This window comes from Pristiophorus japonicus, chromosome 15, assembly GCF_044704955.1.
Source record: "Pristiophorus japonicus isolate sPriJap1 chromosome 15, sPriJap1.hap1, whole genome shotgun sequence".
Lineage (NCBI taxonomy): Eukaryota > Metazoa > Chordata > Chondrichthyes > Pristiophoridae > Pristiophorus > Pristiophorus japonicus.
Window position 1 is genome coordinate 67,969,840 of NC_091991.1, and position 20,300 is coordinate 67,990,139.

The 20,300-nt window shown below is 45.4% G+C and overlaps 1 protein-coding gene across 2 annotated transcripts in view; it reads right to left on the reverse strand.

Moving 5' to 3' along the window:
• The window catches only part of scube1 (signal peptide, CUB domain, EGF-like 1), a 413,776-nt gene that overhangs the window by 86,765 nt on the left and 306,711 nt on the right, over positions 1 to 20,300 (reverse strand). The window lies entirely within an intron of this gene.

Here is a 20,300-nt window from a genome sequence, read left to right on the forward strand (position 1 = left end):
TTGAGCACATAATCTAGGTTGATACTTCAGCGCAGTACTGAGGGAATGCTGTACTATTGGAGATGCCATCTTTTAGATGAAATGTTAAACCAAAGCCCTGCCTACCCTATGAAGTGGATGTAAAGATCCTATGGCACTATTCAAAGACAAACAGGAAATTACTGGTGTCTTGGCCAATTTTTATCCCTCAACCGATATCACAAAAACAGATTATCTAGTCACTTATCTCACTGCTGTTTGTGAGACCTTGCTGAATTAAAATTGACTGTCACATTTCCCTACATTACAACAGTGACTATGCTTCAAAGTACTTAACTGGGATGTCCTGAAGTCAAGAAAATTGCACTGGATGAAATATGGCCAAAGTCCATTGACCAGTATCCCAGTGGAACCCATCATTTTAGGAGAAAAGGAGGCTTGAGCACTTTAACAAAAAACTTCCTAAACTTTTATATCAATATTAGAAGACTATTTCCAGTAGTTTTCCAAACATGATTCAAAACCAAGTTTAGTCTTTAGAGAAAATGAGGTTAAAGAGTAGGGAAATAACTGGACCAAGGCATGCCGATGTAACTGAGTCTCAATCTAAAGTCAACATTCTACCCTATTTTTAGAATCTCATTACAAATTCTTATGCGCGCACTTATAATGGAAACTGCCTGTGTAAACTGGCTATGTTGTAATTATACCCTGGCAGCAGTGTTTTATTTTCATTCATAGAGTTGCTTGTACCGTGATGTTAGTTCCTGGAAAACAATTACTCAGAGAAGCCTACTCCTATGTCACAAGCCTGAAAATAAATTTGGAGTACAAATAAAAAGCAGAAACTGCAAATAGTGAAAATCTTAAACAAAAATGAAAAACATTGAAAATGCACAGATCATTTGTATAGAGTTACAAGTTAGTGGTTCTAGTATATCCAAACTGTTGAGCTGCCTTTTCTCTTTATAGAAGTCTGGTTACATACTTCCAGCATTTTCTGCTTTTAGCTGAATTTGAAGTATTTGGTTAGAGCTTACATCATCAGTTTGCTATTTCTTCTGCAAATACCTTGGTTCCTCCTGATTGGCTGCTATCCATGTCAATCATGGGGTGCCCTGGACTCAGTACTGGGGACACTGCTGTTTCTAATTTAGACTTGGACTCTGACACTCAATGTATAGTTGCTTAAATATGCAGATGATATCAAATTAGGAACAGCAGTGGAATCAGAGGAGGCAGCGTAGAAATTGCAGAATAAGCAAAACAAAATATGTGAGTGGGCTGAACAATGGCAATATAATACACAGACAAATGTAAAGTAATGCACGTAGAAAAAAATAATGGTCAATACGTGCTCCATTAATGGAGTTGAAATAACTAAGGATGAGATTGAAAGAGACCTAGGAGCTTGAGTAGACTTGATGCTCAACATACCCAACCAATAGAAAGCAGCAATCAACAAAACCAATAGAATGTTGAACAACATAGCCAAAATAGTAGAATACAAGAAGGATTTCTCTTCACACTGTACAGTACTCTGGTCAGATTGACTAACTGAAATTTCCAATGAACCAACCCCCCCAAAAATACTTTAATCCTTATTTCATTGTCTCTGAACACATCTCCCACAACACATACTTACCACAGTCTTGGGCATTTTATTGAACACCATGACCTGGAGTTTCCCCTTTGGATGCAATCGGATGTTAGAGTCAAAAATGCGCTCAATGTACCCAATCATTTTGTTGATGTCAAATTACACTCAAGTGTGCTCCCAATCTCATTAGAATATGCCTAAACTTAAAATGGGCGCAAATCGGTATAAATCAGCATTAGCAATCAGGGCCTAAGGAAATGCTAAACACATAGCAGTATATATTTCTGCTTTGAGTCTTCAAATTTAAGAGCTAGAAATTGCCCTTTGCCCCAGTTGTGGCGGTAACCTTCCGGGGCTTCCTGCGCTGGCCCAGAAGTCCCGCCCCGACACAGAATTGGGCCATACGCCCCTCAAAGGAAACGGATGCTCCACGTAGCGCAGACACGCTACAACGCCGCTCCCCTTCCATTAAAAGGGAAGGCCATTGCACACTCTGCAGGCCCTTTAGTGGCCTCCACTGGGTTACCAGGGATGCGATCGACTGGGCCAGCAGCCCGGCATCCAAAACGGAGTGCTGGGCTGCATGGTGGCAGCCCGGTCGTCGCGAGGGCCCCCATTACTGGCCGACCCAAGAGTTGGCCGACAAATAAAGATGGAGGCTGGGGCGCTAATGACCTCCCCTTTAAGGGGTGCTCGCACAGCAGATGTTCGCCAGCTTCACGATCCGCGGGGCGTTAAGGGGCGCGCACGGCAATGATGTAATTGGCAGTTGCGTGCCACTCTGGGGCGCTATTCACGGGATGTGGCACTTCTGGGACAGCGTCCCTCAAACCTCCGGAGCAATTCCCAGGGAGGCGGTAGCTTCCCCCTCTCCCGGGCAAAAACGCCATTGCGCATCGTTACCGCCCCCCTCCCCCCCCGAGGTGCTAATGGGGCTATAAAAAGGGGCAATGTTGTCACATATGTTTCAACTCATTTAACCATCAATTGGGGAAACATTTCAATTTTTACTGTGACTTATACTTATACCATAAAAATGCATTGAAAGAAACAGAAAATAAGAGTAGATCTCAGTGAGGATAGTTTCTTTAAAAATGGTCAATAAACTGCAATTAAAATACCAGAAAATGACTGTTTCCCGCTGTGTCTGAAAATCTGGTTGCAATGAGAACTCCAAATTAGAGGATACTTGCATTTGAGAACCAGGGGCATGGCCAGTTTTGTGGGTGGAGATTCATTAGGAAGGATGTAAAACATCAAGGAGATTTAATAACATGGGTATTTCACTTACGGCCAAAGTTCTGTGATCTTTTAAACCAGATTTGCGCCCAGATTATAACAACAACAACATGTATTAACGTAGTAAAACATCCCAAGACGCTTCACAAGAGAGTTATCAAGCAAAGTTTGACACCGAGCCACATAAGGAGATATTAAGACAGATGACCAAAAGCTTGGTCAAAGAGGTAGGTTTTAAGGAGCATCTTAAAGGAGGAACATAAGAACATAAGAATTAGGAACAGGAGTAGGCCATCTAGCCCCTCGAGCCTGCTCCGCCATTCAACAAGATCATGGCTGATCTGGCCGTGGACTCAGCTCCACTTACCCGCCCGCTCCCTGTAACCCTTAATTTCCTTATTGGTTAAAAATCTATCTATCTGTGACTTGAATACATTCAATCAGCTAGCCTCAGCTGCTTCCTTGGGCAGAGAATTCCACAGATTCACAACCCTCTGGGAGAAGAAATTCCTTCTCAACTCAGTTTTAAATGGGCTCCCCCGTATTTTGAGGTTGTGCCCCCTAGTTCTAGTCTCCCCGACCAGTGGAAAAAACCTCTCTGCCTCTATCTTGTCTATCCCTTTCATTATTTAAAATGTTTCTAGAAGATCCCCCCTCATCCTTCTGAACTCCAACGAATAAAGACCCAGTCTACTCAATCTATCATCATAAGGTAACCCCCTCATCTCCGGAATCAGCCTCGTGAATCATCTCTGTACCCCCTCCAAAGCTAGTATATCCTTCCTTAAATAAGGTGACCAAAACGGCACGCAGTACTCCAGGTGTGGCCTCACCAATACCCTATACAGTTGCAGAAGGACCTCCCTGCTTTTGTACCTCTCGCAATGAAGGCCAACATTCCATTTGCCTTCCTGATTACCTGCTGCACCTGCAAACTAACATTTTGGGATTCAGGCACAAGGACCCCCAGGTCCCTCTGCACCGCAGCATGTTGTAATTTCTCCCCATTCAAATAATATTCCCTTTTACTGTTTTTTTTCCCAAGGTGGATGACCTTACACTTTCCGACATTGTATTCCATCTGCCAAACATTAGCCCATTCACTTAACCTATCTAAATCTCCTTGCAGCCTTTCTGTGTCCTCTACACAACCTGCTTTCCCACTAATCTTTGTGCCATCTGCAAATTTTGTTACACTACACTCTGTCCCCTCTTCCATGTCATCTATGTATATTGTAAACAGTTGTGGTCCCAGCACTGATCCCTGTGGCACACCACTAACCACCGATTTCCAACCCGAAAAGGACCCATTTATTCCGACTCTCTGCTTTCTGTTCGCCAGCCAATTCTCTATCCATGCTAATACATTTCCTCTGACTCCACGTACCCTTATCTTCTGCAGTAACCTTTTGTGTGGCACCTTATCGAATGCCTTTTGGAAATCTAAATACACCACATCCATCGGTACACCTCTATCCACCATGCTCGTTATATCCTCAAAGAATTCAAGTAAATTAGTTAAACATGATTTCCCCTTCATGAATCCATGCTGCGTCTGCTTGATTGCACTATTCCTATCTAGATGTCCTGCTATTTCTTCCTTAATGATAGTTTCAAGCATTTTCCCCACTACAGATGTTAAACTAACCGGCCTATAGTTACCTGCCTTTTGTCTGCCCCCTTTTTTAAACAGAGGCGTTAGATTAGCTGCTTTCCAATCCGCTGGTACCTCCCCAGATTCCAGAGACTTTTGGTAGATTATAACTAATGCATCTGCTATAACTTCTGCCATCTCTTTTAATACCCTGGGATGCATTTCATCAGGACCAGGGGACTTGTCTACCTTGAGTCCCATTAGCCTGTCCAGCACTACCCCCCTAGTGATAGTGATTGTCTCAAGGTCCTCCCTTCCCACATTCCTGTGACCAGCAATTTTTGGCATGGTTTTTGTGTCTTCCATTGTGAAGACCGAAGCAAAATAATTGTTTAAGGTCTCAGCCATTTCCACATTTCCCATTATTAAATCCCCCTTCTCATCTTCTAAGGAACCAACATTTACTTTAGAGGAGCATGAGGTAGAGAGGTGGAGAGTTTATGGGAGGGAACTCCAGAGTTTGGGACCTAGGCAGCTGAAGGCCTGACTGGTAATGGTAGAGCAATTAAAATCAGGGATGCGCAAATGGTCAGAATTGGAGGATCACAGATATCTCAGAAGAACGTTGGGTTGCAGGAGGTTACATAGATAGGGATGGGTGAGGCCGTGGAGGGATTTGAAAACTAAGATGAGAGTTTTAAAATTGACTCGTTGTCGGACCGGGAATCAATGTAGGTCTGCGAGCATAGGGGTGATGGGTGACTGGGACTTGGTGCGAGTTAGGACACAGGCAGAGATTTGGATGAGCTCAAGTTTATGGAGGGTGGAGGCCGGCCCGGAGAGCACTGGAATAGTTAAGTCTAGAGGTAAAAAAGTCATGGTTGAGGATTTCAGGAGCGGAGGAGCTGAGGCAGGGGCGGAAATGGGCGATGTTATGGAGGTGGAGGTAGGCAGTCTTGGTGATGTAGCGGATATGTGTTCGGAAACTCATCTCGGGGTAAAATATGACACCAAGATTGAGATCCAGCCTCAGACAGATGCCAGGAAGAGGATGGAGTCAAAGACTAGCGATCGGAGTTTGTGTCGGGGACCAAAGACAATGGCTTGGGTCTTTCTAATATTTAGTTGGAGGTAATTTCTGCTCATCCAGTACTGGATGTTGGACAAGCAGTGTGACAAATCAGAGACAGTGGAAGGGTCGAGAGAGGTGGTGGTAGTGAGGGAGAGCTCAATGTCATCAGCATACATGTGGAACCGGATGTAATTTCGGATGATGTCGCCGAGGGGCAGCATGTAGATGAGAAATAACAAGGATAGATCCTTGGGGGACTCCAGAGGGAGCGGGAAGAGAAGCCATTGCAACTGATTCTCTGGCTACCACTACAGGTGTATCTGGGCACAAATGTGGAGGTAACTCCAGGCCCATGTCCTTTGACTCACCACAAGCAACATCACAGGAGATCTGCTAGTATGTGGACATTTTCAAAGACAAAGAATAGCACATGTTGTGTGTCATACTTCTTACAAAAGACAAATTATGGTAACTATTGCAGAAATCCATTGATTGCACCACATGCTCAGGGCCAGATCAGATTACACTTAACTATTCTGATTAGGCAGTCTTTTTATATAAAAAAATTAAGTTAGATCTCTACACTCTCAGTAATCATGATTTATCATTGCAAGTCTGGGTGGTGGCAAAAACCGGGCGATAACTAATCGGCAGCCTGCTTTACACCAAACCCGATTTTCTTTTCCATTGAAGTCACTCAGGCACGGTATGAAACAGGCTACTTATTCACGCTTGCCTGGTTTGCACAAAGACCAATTTCTCCCCCAGCAATTTTGGACCATGCTTAATGATTGCCATGTGTCTTACTGGATGTAACATGGAGCATCACTGTCACAATTAAACTCAGATTTTCATCGTCTGACTTTGTGCAAATATACATGCAAAAATAAAGTGAAATCTGGTGTTGTAAGCTTGTCTAAAGTATCATTTATTTCTGAACGTACAACTCTGCTCTGCAAATAAAGATTTTCTTGAGAGTAGATCTGAATGTTCAGGTAAAAAAGTGTTTTTGGGAGCACAACTATTTACAATATTGAAGGAGTTGGCTTAATTTAGTATTTTAAAAAGAATCATCCTGTCGCCAACAGGAGCAGACCCGAGTAGGCATTACATGACCACCTAATGAAAAAATATCTCGACAATGACAATTAATCGCAATATCCATCTTTTCATCACAGTCTGCTCTAAATCATCTCGTCATGTACTCTGCAGGACCTCAATGTTACAACAGCATTGCTAAATATCTATAGCAGCCTGCACTAAAACACTTGTTTAATTTCAAAGGTGATGAATGCCATATTCCAGAAGCACTGGAACTTGGCCACAGCTGGGGTTGTGAGCCAAAAGCATTTAGTACATTATTGTACCTAAGGGAGCAATACGTATTCCTTCCTGAGAATGTTGCTTCTTTTCCAAGAGTCCATAATGTTACTGGGATAACAGTGAAGTTTATTAATGAAAATCATGAAAAATGGGACATTTCTCAGTAATGTTAATTACCATTATCAGTAAATTCACTTTAGCTGTTATGTTTCCTGATCAAGCAGAATATCCTCAGGTCAGTTTACTTTGAATGGGAGTCAATAAGTTTTTGCACCTTTCCAGCTGCTAACTGAAGCGTGTGGTAAAGCACAGTCTGCTTATTGTTGGCATTTTCCATTGACCAACAAACTGGATTTGAATAAGCAGTTAATTTAGTTAGTACCAGAACTGCAAAAACACTTAACCCTTTCCTTCCAGCTGTTATATCAATGTTGATCATTAGACATTGGGCTGCTTCTCAAATGGTATTTATTTTCCTCCTTTCTTTTCTAATGAAGGTTTTGGCCATACTTACTGTATTTAATCTAATCCAGCAATCCGGTTTTCATATCTGGGGAGATGCAAGCACAATTTCATCACTGACTTCTGGTGAGTTAATATTTAAAAATATCACGTCCAAGAAACCTGAATGTATTAATTCACTCCTCCCTTGAGTAATATGTAATCGCAATGTAAACTGGCTTAAGAAATGTAAATGTACATATAGACACTTGCTAACTCAAAGAATATAATTTAATTATTAGCACAGATGCCTCGTGTAGACTATATTTGACTGTGGGGTTCAGAGTTGATATGACATGCATCAGTTAGTTTAATGCTGCAGCAGGGAAGAATAAGCAATACCCATCCTGCTATGGCTGCTCAGGTAGAATTGTTTTCTTTGGGGGGTGGGGGGCCTTGTTGAGAAGAATTCAGACGGATAGAAGAACTCTTAATTCTTTGTCTTTTTAAAGGAAAAAATGGTATTGATGTTTATACATCACACCTGGTATATATTATGCCTTGTAAGAATAGCTTAAAGAAAAACAATTTTATTAAATTGGGGGGAGGATTCATGGGGCAAAGATTCTCTCCATGCGCTATGTGCAACAAAATTGTAAACTAATTTGTAGAATAGGTTTAAAAGAAGAACAAAGATTTATGAAGCACCGGTCATGACCTCAGGATATTTCAAAGCACTTTACAGCCAATGAAGCACTTTTGAAGTGTAGTCACTGTTATAATGTAGGTAATGTGGCAGCCAATTTGCGCACAGCCAGAGCTCCCACAAACAGCAATGAGATAATGACCAGATCATTTTTTTATGATGTTGGTGGAGGGATATATATTAGCCAGGTCACCAGGGAGAACTCCCCTGCTCTTTGTTGAAATAGTGCTATGGGATCTTTTACGTCCACCTGAAAGGGCAGATGGGGCCTCAGTTTAATGCCTTATCTGAAAGACAGCACCTCTGACAGTGCAGTATTCATTCAGTACTGCACTGGAATGTCAGCCTAGATTTTATGTTCAAGTCTTTGGAGTGGGACTTGAACCCACAACCTTCTGACTCAGAGGTGAGAGTGCGACCCACTGAGCCATGGCTGACACAAGTCTGTATCAATGCCAAGAAACAAGGAAAGGAAATATAATGAAAAAAAGACTTAAACGGCAAAAGCATTAAGGAGGAAAGCAAGGCAGATGAACAAAGGCAGGAAAGAAAATTAGCCTTTGTACAAGAGCTTGCAGTAAATATTCTTCGGCAAAAAGAGATCATGACAATGCAGTGTCCAAATAAATGAGAACAGTTTGTTTTCACCAGTGGTAGAAAAGGTATAACGGGAAATATCTGTGCAGTTAATTTTTCACTCTAACTCTTAGCTTTGCAAAAAATGTAATCCTGTAATAAAAAGTACTGGTTGGTTGTCTGTAGTCAATGAGAAAAATGTACAGTAATATATAATGTGCTGTATTCCATTGGTGAACAAACTCTCGTCTGACTATAGTAACAGTCACATGGTGCAATATACAGCAGCTCTGATCTCACAATCATCTTTATTACCCTTTCACTTACATTACACCATCCTTACCATACTCAGTATATTAGCTATAGAACAATAAATTTTAAAATAAGTTGAAAATAGTTTTATATTGTAAAATGTAACAAATTTCTATCTGAAGGAGCTAATTCATTCTTCAGATTTTGCAATAGTTTTGCGTTTTATTCTCATCATTTATGATGCAAATATGAAGGACAGAATTACTGCCTTGTAACTCAGCTCCAGCCATCTATTATCCTCTGTTACATGAAGGGGAGAGTGACATACAAAGTTGAATTACTTCAGCAATGGGCTTTAGCTACATTTCAAACAGAAAAATGGTCAAGATCAATAAACATGATAAAACACCACATAATGAGATATATTTGTGAGGTTAATAATTCACAGTAACCCTTAACTTTGCAAACTATAATCACACAATAAAAAGTGCTGATTGCTTGTAATCAATGGTAAAAGCTTTATGATTTGTTTGATTTCAATGCAACGGTTCCCCAAAATGCAGTAGCAGAGTTAGCCTGCAGTACTTTTAAGGACGCGTTTATTTGTATTGCCAACATGGCCAACATGCTCCACCCTTTGTTTCTGATTGGTCACCTTGGAGGATAAGCCACACCCTGAAGTTTCACAGGAACGTGTCACTGGAACCGCCCATCCCAAGGTCTCACTGACTTTGCAAATTGTAACTCGATCCATTTTGACTTCCTGAAGCGACAGAGTACAGAACTCCCCAGAAGACAGCAAGGACCAGCCAAAGTGCCTTACCCCAGTCCAAGTGCATCCTTCGACCCCCACTCCCACCTACCATAGATGGGGCAGGCACTGTATATGGATTGTAAACAGGTTTATTGGATATGAAGTGAATAGTGACAGTGTCGTGACTTCTGGATATCATCCATTTCAATGATGTCCCTTGTAGGGGGTTGGAAGAATGTGCTATGTCTTCCCTGAATTCCCTCTCTCCCCTCCGACCACAATGCCACCCCCGCCCCCCCCCGCTCCGTGTCTCTCTCTCTCCCTCAGTCTCTCTCCCCGCCCTTAGCCTCTCACTCTCACTCTCCCCACAGCACTCTGTCTCCCCCACCAGCTCCCCCCCCAGCTCTCTCTCTCTCTCTCCCCCCCCAAGCTCGCTCTCTCTCTCTCCCACCCCCAAGCTCCCTCTCTTACACTCCTCCCCACCCCGCCCTGCCATCGCCACCAGCGGGAGGCTCGGGGCTCGCAGCTTAGTGGGAGGCTTGGTCAGTGGTCGGTCGGCAGGGCAGGCTTGCAGAGGAGCAGCAACAACATGGTCGGACTGATCGCAGGGTCTCACTTCTGGTTCGGGGCCCCAATTCTCTCTTTCCCCCAGTCTCTCTCTCTCCGCTGCCCCCCCCAGCCTCTCTCTCGCCATCGGACCCAGGCCCACCGCCATTGGCTGCCTCCATCGACCACCTCTCGCCACCATTGGGCCCAGGCCTGCCGGGTGGGGGGACGGAAGAGAGTCGGGGCTTCAGTCCTGCTGCTCGCACCTGCAGCATGGAATGATTTGGGCCGGGATGGGGGCGGAGCTTGACAGGGGCGGGGCTTGTCGCCTGTCAGTCAAAAAAGTGTAGTACAAATAGTTAGTCCCTACTTTTAACTACCAGTAAAGATATTTGGTTCAGCCAGAAAGAAGAAATAATTTAGATTTATATAGAACCTTTCACTTCCTCAGTATGTCTCAAAATGCATTATAGACAATGAATTCCTTTTTGAAGTGATGTGCAGGCAAAATGTGTGCTCAGCATAGTCCAACAAACAGCAATGACATAAATAACCAGTTAATCTGTTTTTTCTGGTACAGGTGTGGGAAAAAGTGTTTTCCACTTTTTCTTCAAATATTACTATGGGTCATTTACATGCACACGAGATGGGAGACTGGGTCTCAGTTTAACATCGCATTCAAAAGCTGGTACCTCTCAGTCCTGCACTGACATATTAGCCCAGATTATGCGTTCGAGAGCAGGGCTTAAATCTGAACTTTCTGATGCAGGCAAGAGTGTTACCACTGAGCCAAGACCAACAATGAAATGATACATTGAGGTGAATTTATATTTGACATGCTTAGCACTTGCAAAGTTAATATTTTATCTTTGAAATGCAATACCTGGCTAACAATTATGAGCAGTAAATAAAAACCAGAGCTGGAGCCAAACAAATATCAAGCCATTCGCTTGGAGCCAATCATAGTTGCCAAAGTATTTTGTCAAGATGACTTGTTATTTCATTGCAAAGATTTGGAAAAAGATTTAGAGCTAAGAATTTAACATATGAGTTCTGTCCACTTGTTTAACTCATAAGCAAGGAGCAGAACCTAAACCTACCAAGCGGTTTCGACCCTGAACAGTGATTGCATTTTACTGATGGGGTCAATTCAGCAATCCTTGGTTTGACATCGAGAGCCAATAAAAGTTTCAGCTGGAGCCAGAATTGGCCCCATGGCTCCAGTCTCCCACTTGGCTGACAGAGTGAATTGCAAAGATACCTTTCTCTCTATTTTGGTCTCACAGTAAACACAAATCAATTGTATAATTTCAAAACTTATATGCAGTAAGTAAAAAAATGTAGACATTTACAAGAAAAATCCTTCACAGACTTAACTTCAAAGACATTTCTCGTCTAATGACATTATTGCTTATAGGGCTCATTAACTTGCACAACAGATTTGAATATCAAAACTTCACTCACATAATATTAGAGTAACTCATTCTGTTCTAAAAGATGCTGCTGAGCATTACTTCCAGGGGCCGAAATTGGTCGCCGGTAAGGCCCGCCCATTTCTCGGCGGTCCCCAGGTGGCACGTACCTTTTTGTCGAGTCCTGTCGGGAGCCACTTTTGGCTCCGTCGTGTGAGTGGCAGCGGAAGTCAGCGGGCAGGAGCGGTCGGTGTCAGCGGTGTGCGGCAGTTGCAGGCCTCTCCATTCGGGGATCTTTGGAGGCCCTCCAATGCGCATGCGCGAGATTTGGCAATTTCTTTGTGTGTAGTTCATCCGCCCGCCCACCCACTTCTCCTCAGAGGCAGATTAACATAGAAACATAGAAACATAGAAAATAGGTGCAGGAGTAGGCCATTCGGCCCTTCTAGCCTGCACCGCCATTCAATGAGTTCATGGCTGAACATTCAACTTCAGTACCCCCTTCCTGCTTTCTCGCCATACCCCTTGATCCCCCGAGTAGTAAGGACCTCATCTAACTCCTTTTTGAATATATTTAGTGAATTGGCCTCAACAACTTTCTGTGGTAGAGAATTCCACAGGTTCACCACTCTCTGGGTGAAGAGGTTCCTCCGCATCTCGGTCCTAAATGGCTTACCCCTTATCCTTAGACTGTGACCTCTGGTTCTGGACTTCCCCAACATTGGGAACATTCTTCCTGCATCTAACCTGTCTAACCCCGTCAGAATTTTAAATGTTTCTATGAGGTCCCCTCTCATTCTTCTGAACTCCAGTGAATACAAGCCCAGTTGATCCAGTCTTTCTTGATAGGTCAGTCCAGCCATCCCGGGAATCAGTCTGGTGAACCTTCGCTGCACTCCCTCAATAGCAAGAATGTCCTTCCTCAAGTTAGGAGACCAAAACTGTACACAATACTCCAGGTGTGGCCTCACCAATGCCCTGTACAACTGTAGCAACACCTCCCTGCCCCTGTACTCAAATCCCCTTGCTATGAAGGCCAACATGCCATTTGCTTTCTTACCGCCTGCTGCACCTGCATGCCAACCTTCAATGACTGATGTACCACGACACCCAGGTCTCTTTGCACCTCCCCTTTTCCTAATCTGTCACCATTCAGATAATAGTCTGTCTCTCTGTTTTTAGCACCAAAGTGGATAACCTCACATTTATCCACATTATACTTCATCTGCCATGCATTTGCCCACTCACCTAACCTATCCAAGTCGCTCTGCAGCCTCACAGCATCCTCCTCGCAGCTCACACTGCCACCCAACTTAGTGTCATCCGCAAATTTGGAGATACTACATTTAATCCCCTCATCTAAATCATTAATGTACAGTGTAAACAGCTGGGGCCCCAGCACAGAACCTTGCGGTACCCCACTAGTCACTGCCTGCCATTCTGAAAAGTACCCATTTACTCCTACTCTTTGCTTCCTGTCTGCCAACCAGTTCTCAATCCATGTCTGCACACTACCCCCAATCCCATGTGCTCTAACTTTGCACATCAATCTCTTGTGTGGGACCTTGTCGAACGCCTTCTGAAATTCCAAATATACCACATCAACTGGTTCTCCCTTGTCCACTCTACTGGAAACATCCTCAAAAAATTCCAGAAGATTTGTCAAGCATGATTTCCCTTTCACAAATCCATGCTGACTTGGACCTATCATGTCACCTCTTTCCAAATGCACTGCTATGACATCCTTAATAATTGATTCCATCATTTTACCCACTACCGATGTCAGGCTGACCGGTCTATAATTCCCTGTTTTCTCTCTCCCTCCTTTTTTAAAAAGTGGGGTTACATTGGCTACCCTCCACTCCATAGGAACTGATCCCGAGTCAATGGAATGTTGGAAAATGACTGTCAATGCATCCACTATTTCCAAGGCCACCTCCTTAAGTACTGTGGGATGCAGTCCATCAGGCCCTGGGGATTTATCGGCCTTCAATCCCATCAATTTCCCCAACACAATTTCCCGGATAATAAGGATTTCCCTCAGTTCCTCCTCCTTACTAGACCCCCCGACCCCTTTTATGACCGGAAGGTTGTTTGTGTCCTCCTTCGTGAATACCGAACCAAAGTACTTGTTCAATTGGTCCGCCATTTCTTTGTTCCCCGTTATGACTTCCCCTGATTCTGACTGCAGGGGACCTACGTTTGTCTTTACTAACCTTTTTCTCTTTACATATCTATAGAAAGTTTTGCAATCCGTCTTAATGTTCCCTGCAAGCTTCTTCTCGTACTCCATTTTCCCTGCCCTAATCAAACCCTTTGTCCTCCTCTGCTGAGTTCTAAATTTATCCCAGTCCCCAGGTTCGCTGCTATTTCTGGCCAATTTGTATGCCATTTCCTTGGCTTTAATACTATCCCTGATTTCCCTTGATAGCCACGGTTGAGCCACCTTCCCTTTTTTATTTTTATGCCAGACAGGAATGTACAATTGTTGTAGTTCATCCATGCGGTCTCTAAATGTCTGCCATTGCCCATCCACAGTCAACCCCTTAAGTATCATTCGCCAATCCATCCCAGCCAATTCACGCCTCATACCTTCAAAGTTAGCCTTCTTTAAGTTCTGGACCGTGGTCTCTGAATTAACTGTTTCATTCTCCATCCTAATGCAGAATTCCACCATATTATGGTCACTCTTCCCCAAGGGGCCTCGCACAACGAGATTGCTAATTAATCTTCTCTCATTACATAACACCCAGTCTAAGATGGCCTCCCCCCTAGTTGGTTCCTCGACATATTGGTCTAAAAAACCATCCCTTATGCACTCCAGGAAATCCTCCTCCACCGTATTGCTTCCAGTTTGGTTAGCCCAATCTATGTGCATATTAAAGTCACCCATTATAACTGCTGCACCTTTATTGCATGCACCCCTAATTTCCTGTTTGATGCCCTCCCGAACATCACTACTACTGTTTGGAGGTCTGTACACAACTCCCACTAACGTTTTTTGCCCTTTGGTGTTCTGTAGCTCTACCCATATAGATTCCACATCATCCAAGCTAATGTCCTTCCTAACTATTGCCTTAATCTCCTCCTTAACCAGCAATGCTACCCCACCTCCTTTTCCTTTTATTCTATCCTTCCTGAATGTTGAATACCCCTGGATGTTGAGTTCCCAGCCCTGATCATCCTGGAGCCACGTCTCCGTAATCCCAATCACATCATATTTGTTAACATCTATTTGCACAGTTAATTCATCCACCTTATTGCGGATACTCCTTGCATTAAGACACAAAGCCTTTAGGCTTGTTTTTTTAACACCCTCTGTCCTTTTAGAATTTTGCTGTACAATGGTCCTTTTTGTTCTTTGCCTTGGGTTTCTCTGCCCTCCACTTTTCCTCATCTCCTTTCTGTCTTTTGCTTTTGCCTCCTTTTTGTTTTCCTCTATCTCCCTGCATTGGTTCCCATCCCCCTGCCATATTAGTTTAACTCCTCCCCAACAGCACTAGCAAACACTCCCCCGAGGACATTGGTTCCGATTCTGCCCAGGTGCAGACTGTCCGGATTGTACTGGTCCCACCTCCCCCAGAACCGGTTCCAATGCCCCAGGAATTTGAATCCCTCCCTGCTGCACCATTGCTCAAGCCACGTATTCATCTGAGCTATCCTGCGATTCCTACTCTGACTAGCACGTGGCACTGGTAGCAATCCCGAGATTACTACTTTTGAGGTCCTACTTTTTAATTTAGCTCCTAGCTCCTTAAATTGATTTCGTAGGACCTCATCCCTTTTTTTACCTATGTCGTTGGTACCAACGTGCACCACGACAATTGGCTGTTCTCCCTCCCTTTTTAGAATGTCCTGCACCCGCTCCGAGACATCCTTGACCCTTGCACCAGGGAGGCAACATACCATCCTGGAGTCTCGGTTGCGGCCGTAGAAAAGCCTATCTATACCCCTTACAATTGAATCCCCTATCACTATCGCTCCCCCACTCTTTTTCCTGCCCCCCGAGCATCCCCCGGAACCTCGACCGGTGAATTTGGACTCTGGAACTTGCTCAGCAAGCCTCTACCACCCCAATACCAATGCATTTGGAGGGCGATCGGTGAGATCATGTCCGCAATGGGCAATGCTGAGCAGGATGGGGACCAATGCCGGAAACGATGGAACGATTTGGTGGTGGCAGCAAGAGTGAGTAAAAATTTATTTGCCTCCTCCTGTCTAACGCCAAAAGGTTGTGCGCCAGATGTATGTGTGTGTGGGAGTGTGTGTGGCGGGAATCAGCAAAGGGGCTAAAGGCTGCAACATTTCTTTGTAGAGAAGAAAAGAGCATTCAAGGCATCTAGCCTGAGTGTGATGGGAGGGGGAACAGCAGAGGTGGCTGAATTGAGCAGGCTGGAGGAGCGTGCATTGGCATTGGTGGGTGATTGCCGCCGTGCAACCACAAAGGTAGATGCAGATCCGGTGCCACAGCATGGTAAGGTTATTCTAATCTCCGGTATGAGCGATGCTCATGGCATGAAAGGACATGCAATGTTAAGGCCCGTTATTGTTGTGCCCATGTCGAGATGGAACTCCTTGCTGGCAGAATGTGAGATGGCACAGCTCACATCTCAGTTTGATCAGCATGCCGCCCGCCCCCTCCCCTCCCACCCCGCACCCCCATTACAGACTGAAATGTTGTCCTCTACTTGCAGATGATGACTCGGACAGCATGGATCAAGGCACATCATCGATCTCTGGCCTTCAGAGAAGCCGTCAGGCCCCAACATCTCCCACCCCGACCTTGCCCCCAGCTCAAGACAGCGGATCCTTCCTCCACCCCCCGCTCCCCTCCCTGATCACCCATTTCCACCACTCCCACCTCCACCACCCAGAGCCATGAAGAAGAGGAGAGAGAGGTGGGAGAAGGGCCTGTCTTTGTGGCCCTTGAGTTCGAGGAGCCAGAACAGGATGATAACAGTCTCCTGTCATGTGAGCCAGCTATCCGCAGAACCTCAGCGTTGGGCTCTGAGTTCCTGGGGCTTGGAATGGACTCCACACTGGTGAGCTCTATCAATCGCAGAGGCCGTGGTACAAAGGCAAGCAAGGCACTAGAATCCACTAGGAGTGAGCAACCACCTGAGGATGCAGCATGGCTCTCTGCAATTCAGGAGATGGTCCAGCTATCATGGACGAGTGTGCAGATAGGTTGCGATATGCTCCAGACCATGGCTGGGATTGCTGGCAGCATTGCCACCTTCACACAGCAGCATGATGACAGGATGGACCGGCTCATTACTGTGTTGGAGCGTACAACCGAGACCATTGAGGCGATGAGGCAAGAGATGGCTTTTGGACGCGTAGTGCTAGCCCCCAACCCCACACCCTCAAGGCAGACAGATCCGGAGGAGCAGGAGATCCCGGCATCTTAGGTCATGCCCCCTGCCTTCTCACCAAGACGCACACATCTGCAAAGATCCTGCTGCTCTCCTGCACAACCTCGCCAACCAGAGGCAGTGAGGGGTAGGGGAGTGGCACGTCATGGTGTAGGCGGGACGAGGAAGAGGAGCTTGCGCATCGCTTCAAGGGGTGGGGGGGGAAAGAGAGGTGGTGATGCCGGGTAGAGGGGTGGGTGTTGGTGGTGTAAGTGTTTGTAAATATAATAATGTTATGTAACCTTTGTTATTGTGCACTTGTAAATACACTTACATTGTTGACCCTCTCTTGGTGAGTGTGTGATTTTAACGTCATGTGTGGTGCCTTGTGAGAAACACACATCTGTCCCTCAGGTCATCTGCTTTATCAGGAATATCTTCCCATCCACATATGACTGCACTGTATAATGGGTATGGTCATCAGGCCATCGCAACAGGACAAGGGTTACCAATGCAGCAAGGCTGCCATTCAATTACTCTCACTTTACCTACTTGCAGGGCAGACCTTAAGGCTTGCACTTCAACCCTCTTTTTCCGAAGTCAAACATGGTGGCGTGCCACTCCTGAGATGATATGGTCATCAGTTACATTGCAGTACATTAAATGTATTTCCCGTGTTCCATACCTCATGTACCTCTTCTGACTATAAGTTGCAGCGATGCGCCATTTCAACATCTCCTACCTCTCGCTTATTCAGCCTGACATAATCCCATACCCTTTGCGCAGTCACAATATGCGCCTAAATATGTTCCGCATTAAATGCTCTCATAACTCTTGTAAGGCATCTCCACTGAGCCTTTACCATCTTTCGCTACACATTGTCACTTCGACCACCACACCTTCCCTTCAACGGAGAAACATATCTGAACCCTTTCTGTGCGGGTTAAGGTCCATCACATTACTCTTTATGGGCCCAAGTTTCCACATGATAAAAAACGGGCGCCCCTCCGAGCTGGGCGCCCGTTTTTCGCGCCGAAAACGGCGCCGGAAAAAAACCGCACGATTCTGGAGTGCCCTGCAGCTCCATGTCTGCTTGGTGCGGTGCCCAGGGGGGCAGAGCCTACACTCGCGCTGATTTTGTAAGTGGGAGGGGGCGGGTACCATTTAAATTCGTTTTTTTCCTGCCGGCAACCCTGCGCGTGCGTGTTGGAGCGTTCGTGCACGCGCAGTGTGAAGGAAACATTGGCATTCGGCCATTTTTGTAGTTCTTTGTAGCTGTTTAATTTTTGAACATTTTTTAATAAAAGCACATTGCCATCAGCACATCAGCACTGAGGCTTCTTGCAGCAGTGAGAAGGCTGCAGGAAGCCTCAGAAGTTGAGGCAGCCGTTTCCCGATGGCCTCCCCCCCCTGCCGTCGGGAAATGGCTGCTCAACTTCTGAGGCTTCCTGCAGCCTTCTCACTGTCTCCCTCCTCCCCCCCCTGCCCGCCGTCGGAAACGGCTTCCTCCCCCCCCCCCCGCTGCGTTCGGTCGGTCAGTCGGGCCCGCACTCCCTCCCTCCCCCCCCCCCCCCCCCTGCCCGCCGTCTGGAACGGCTCCTCCCCCCCCCCGCTGCGTTCGGTCGGTCGGTCGGGCCCGCACTCCCTCCCGCCGTCTGGAACGGCTCCCCCCCGCCCCCGCTGCCGTCGGGAACAAACGGCTGCCTCAACTTGTGAGGCTTCCTGCAGCATTCTCTCTGGCTGAAGCACTTTCACACAGGTAGGAAGATGGTTTATTTAATCTTTTCTTTGCTTATAAATTTTTATTCAGGTTGGATTTATTTGTATAATATTTGTATAAGTATAAATAAGGATTTATTATAGAATTTAATGACCTCCCCCCCCCCCACCTCGTTCCCAACGCCTAATTTGTAACCTGCGCCTGATTTTTTAATGTGTAGACAAGGTTTTTTCAGTTCTACAAAAATCTTCACTTGCTCCATTCTAAGTTAGTTTGGAGTACGTTTTCACTGTGGAAACTTTCAAATCAGGTGTCAGTGGCCGGACACGCCCCCTTTTGAAGAAAAAATTCTGTTCCAAAGTGAAACTGTTCTAACTGACTAGAACTGCAGAAAAAAAAATGTGGAGAATTGCGATTTCTAAGATAGTCCGTTCTCCACCAGTTGCTCCTAAAAATCAGGCGCAAATCATGTGGAAACTTGGGCCCTATATGTTGTGAGGGTTATTCGCTCTGTCAGATTTCTTACATCTCTCAGAATAGACTTAGGATCGTCACCACAACAAGGCACGCTGGGTACAGATCTTTTGTGATGAATCAGAACAGATTTTATGAAGTAGTTTCCTTGCAGTACAAAGAAAAACACATTAACAAGGTGATAGTAACAACCTATTCGTTGAAACCTCAACAGCAGGCCACTGAGTCACCGCGGTGCTTGTCTCTTGCTGTGTTCTATTGACCGTAGTCTTTCCTCAGTATGCTCTGTAATCGCACTGCCCCTAAAGTCGAATAGCTGTAACTTTATACCCTTTTCCCATACAAATGTTGTCAGAGCTTACAATAGATCATTCTAACCCTCCCACCCGCTATGTTATATGTAGTGCTTCCCTGAGAATTTCTTGAGGGACTGTGTCACAGAATTATTTAATCAGCCTGGATGGACAAAATGTGACATGCTGAAGACTTTTCACTTATTCATAATTATTTTGCCTTCGCCATTGGGCTTCTCAATGAAGCTCTTTCAGCAAGGTCAAAGAAAAAAAGTTTCCATCAGCCTAGACACATTTCAGTCGCTTTCACATCCAAATTAAACATGACCATCAGCAATAAAGTAAAGCAACATCCACCTAACTTTTTTCCCAGCAGTCCCACTCATCTGCACAATAGCCGCGATGTTTAGCGCTGCAGCACTCAGAGCCCTTCTCCCTGCTGCCTGACTCACGGCCAGGTCAGACCTGATTTTTGCGAGCGATCCTTCTGGCGGGCGACCAGTCGATGTGAGGCCAGCACCCTTGACCAAAATGGGAGATTTGCAGCATGCGGCATGGGCGGGCAGCACGACGGCATGCCGGCGGATCCCTCTGTGACCAATCTCCTGCCGGACGGAGCGTGGACTGCAGATGGGCGGTTCCGGAGGAACTGCCCAGAAAAATTACATTTGTGGCGGACCCTCGGCGGCTGCGGGTGCAGCCTCCACCAATTTCGGCCCCCCCAGAGTCTGATGTCAGGGAGATCCTGAAGGTAGATTGCCACTGGTTCTGACTGTCAAAATCAGGGTGAAAGCACCCCAAAATTCGTGGGAAAAACTTACCGACCTCTTCCTGCTCCCACTCTAGCTGGTTCCATCCTGGTACCATACTGCATGGCTGGAGCCCCTGCCAGTTTCAGACAGTAGGCCCTTTTAATATGAAAATCAGGGTCCATCAATGGAAAAGGAAATCTGACAGGGTGTATA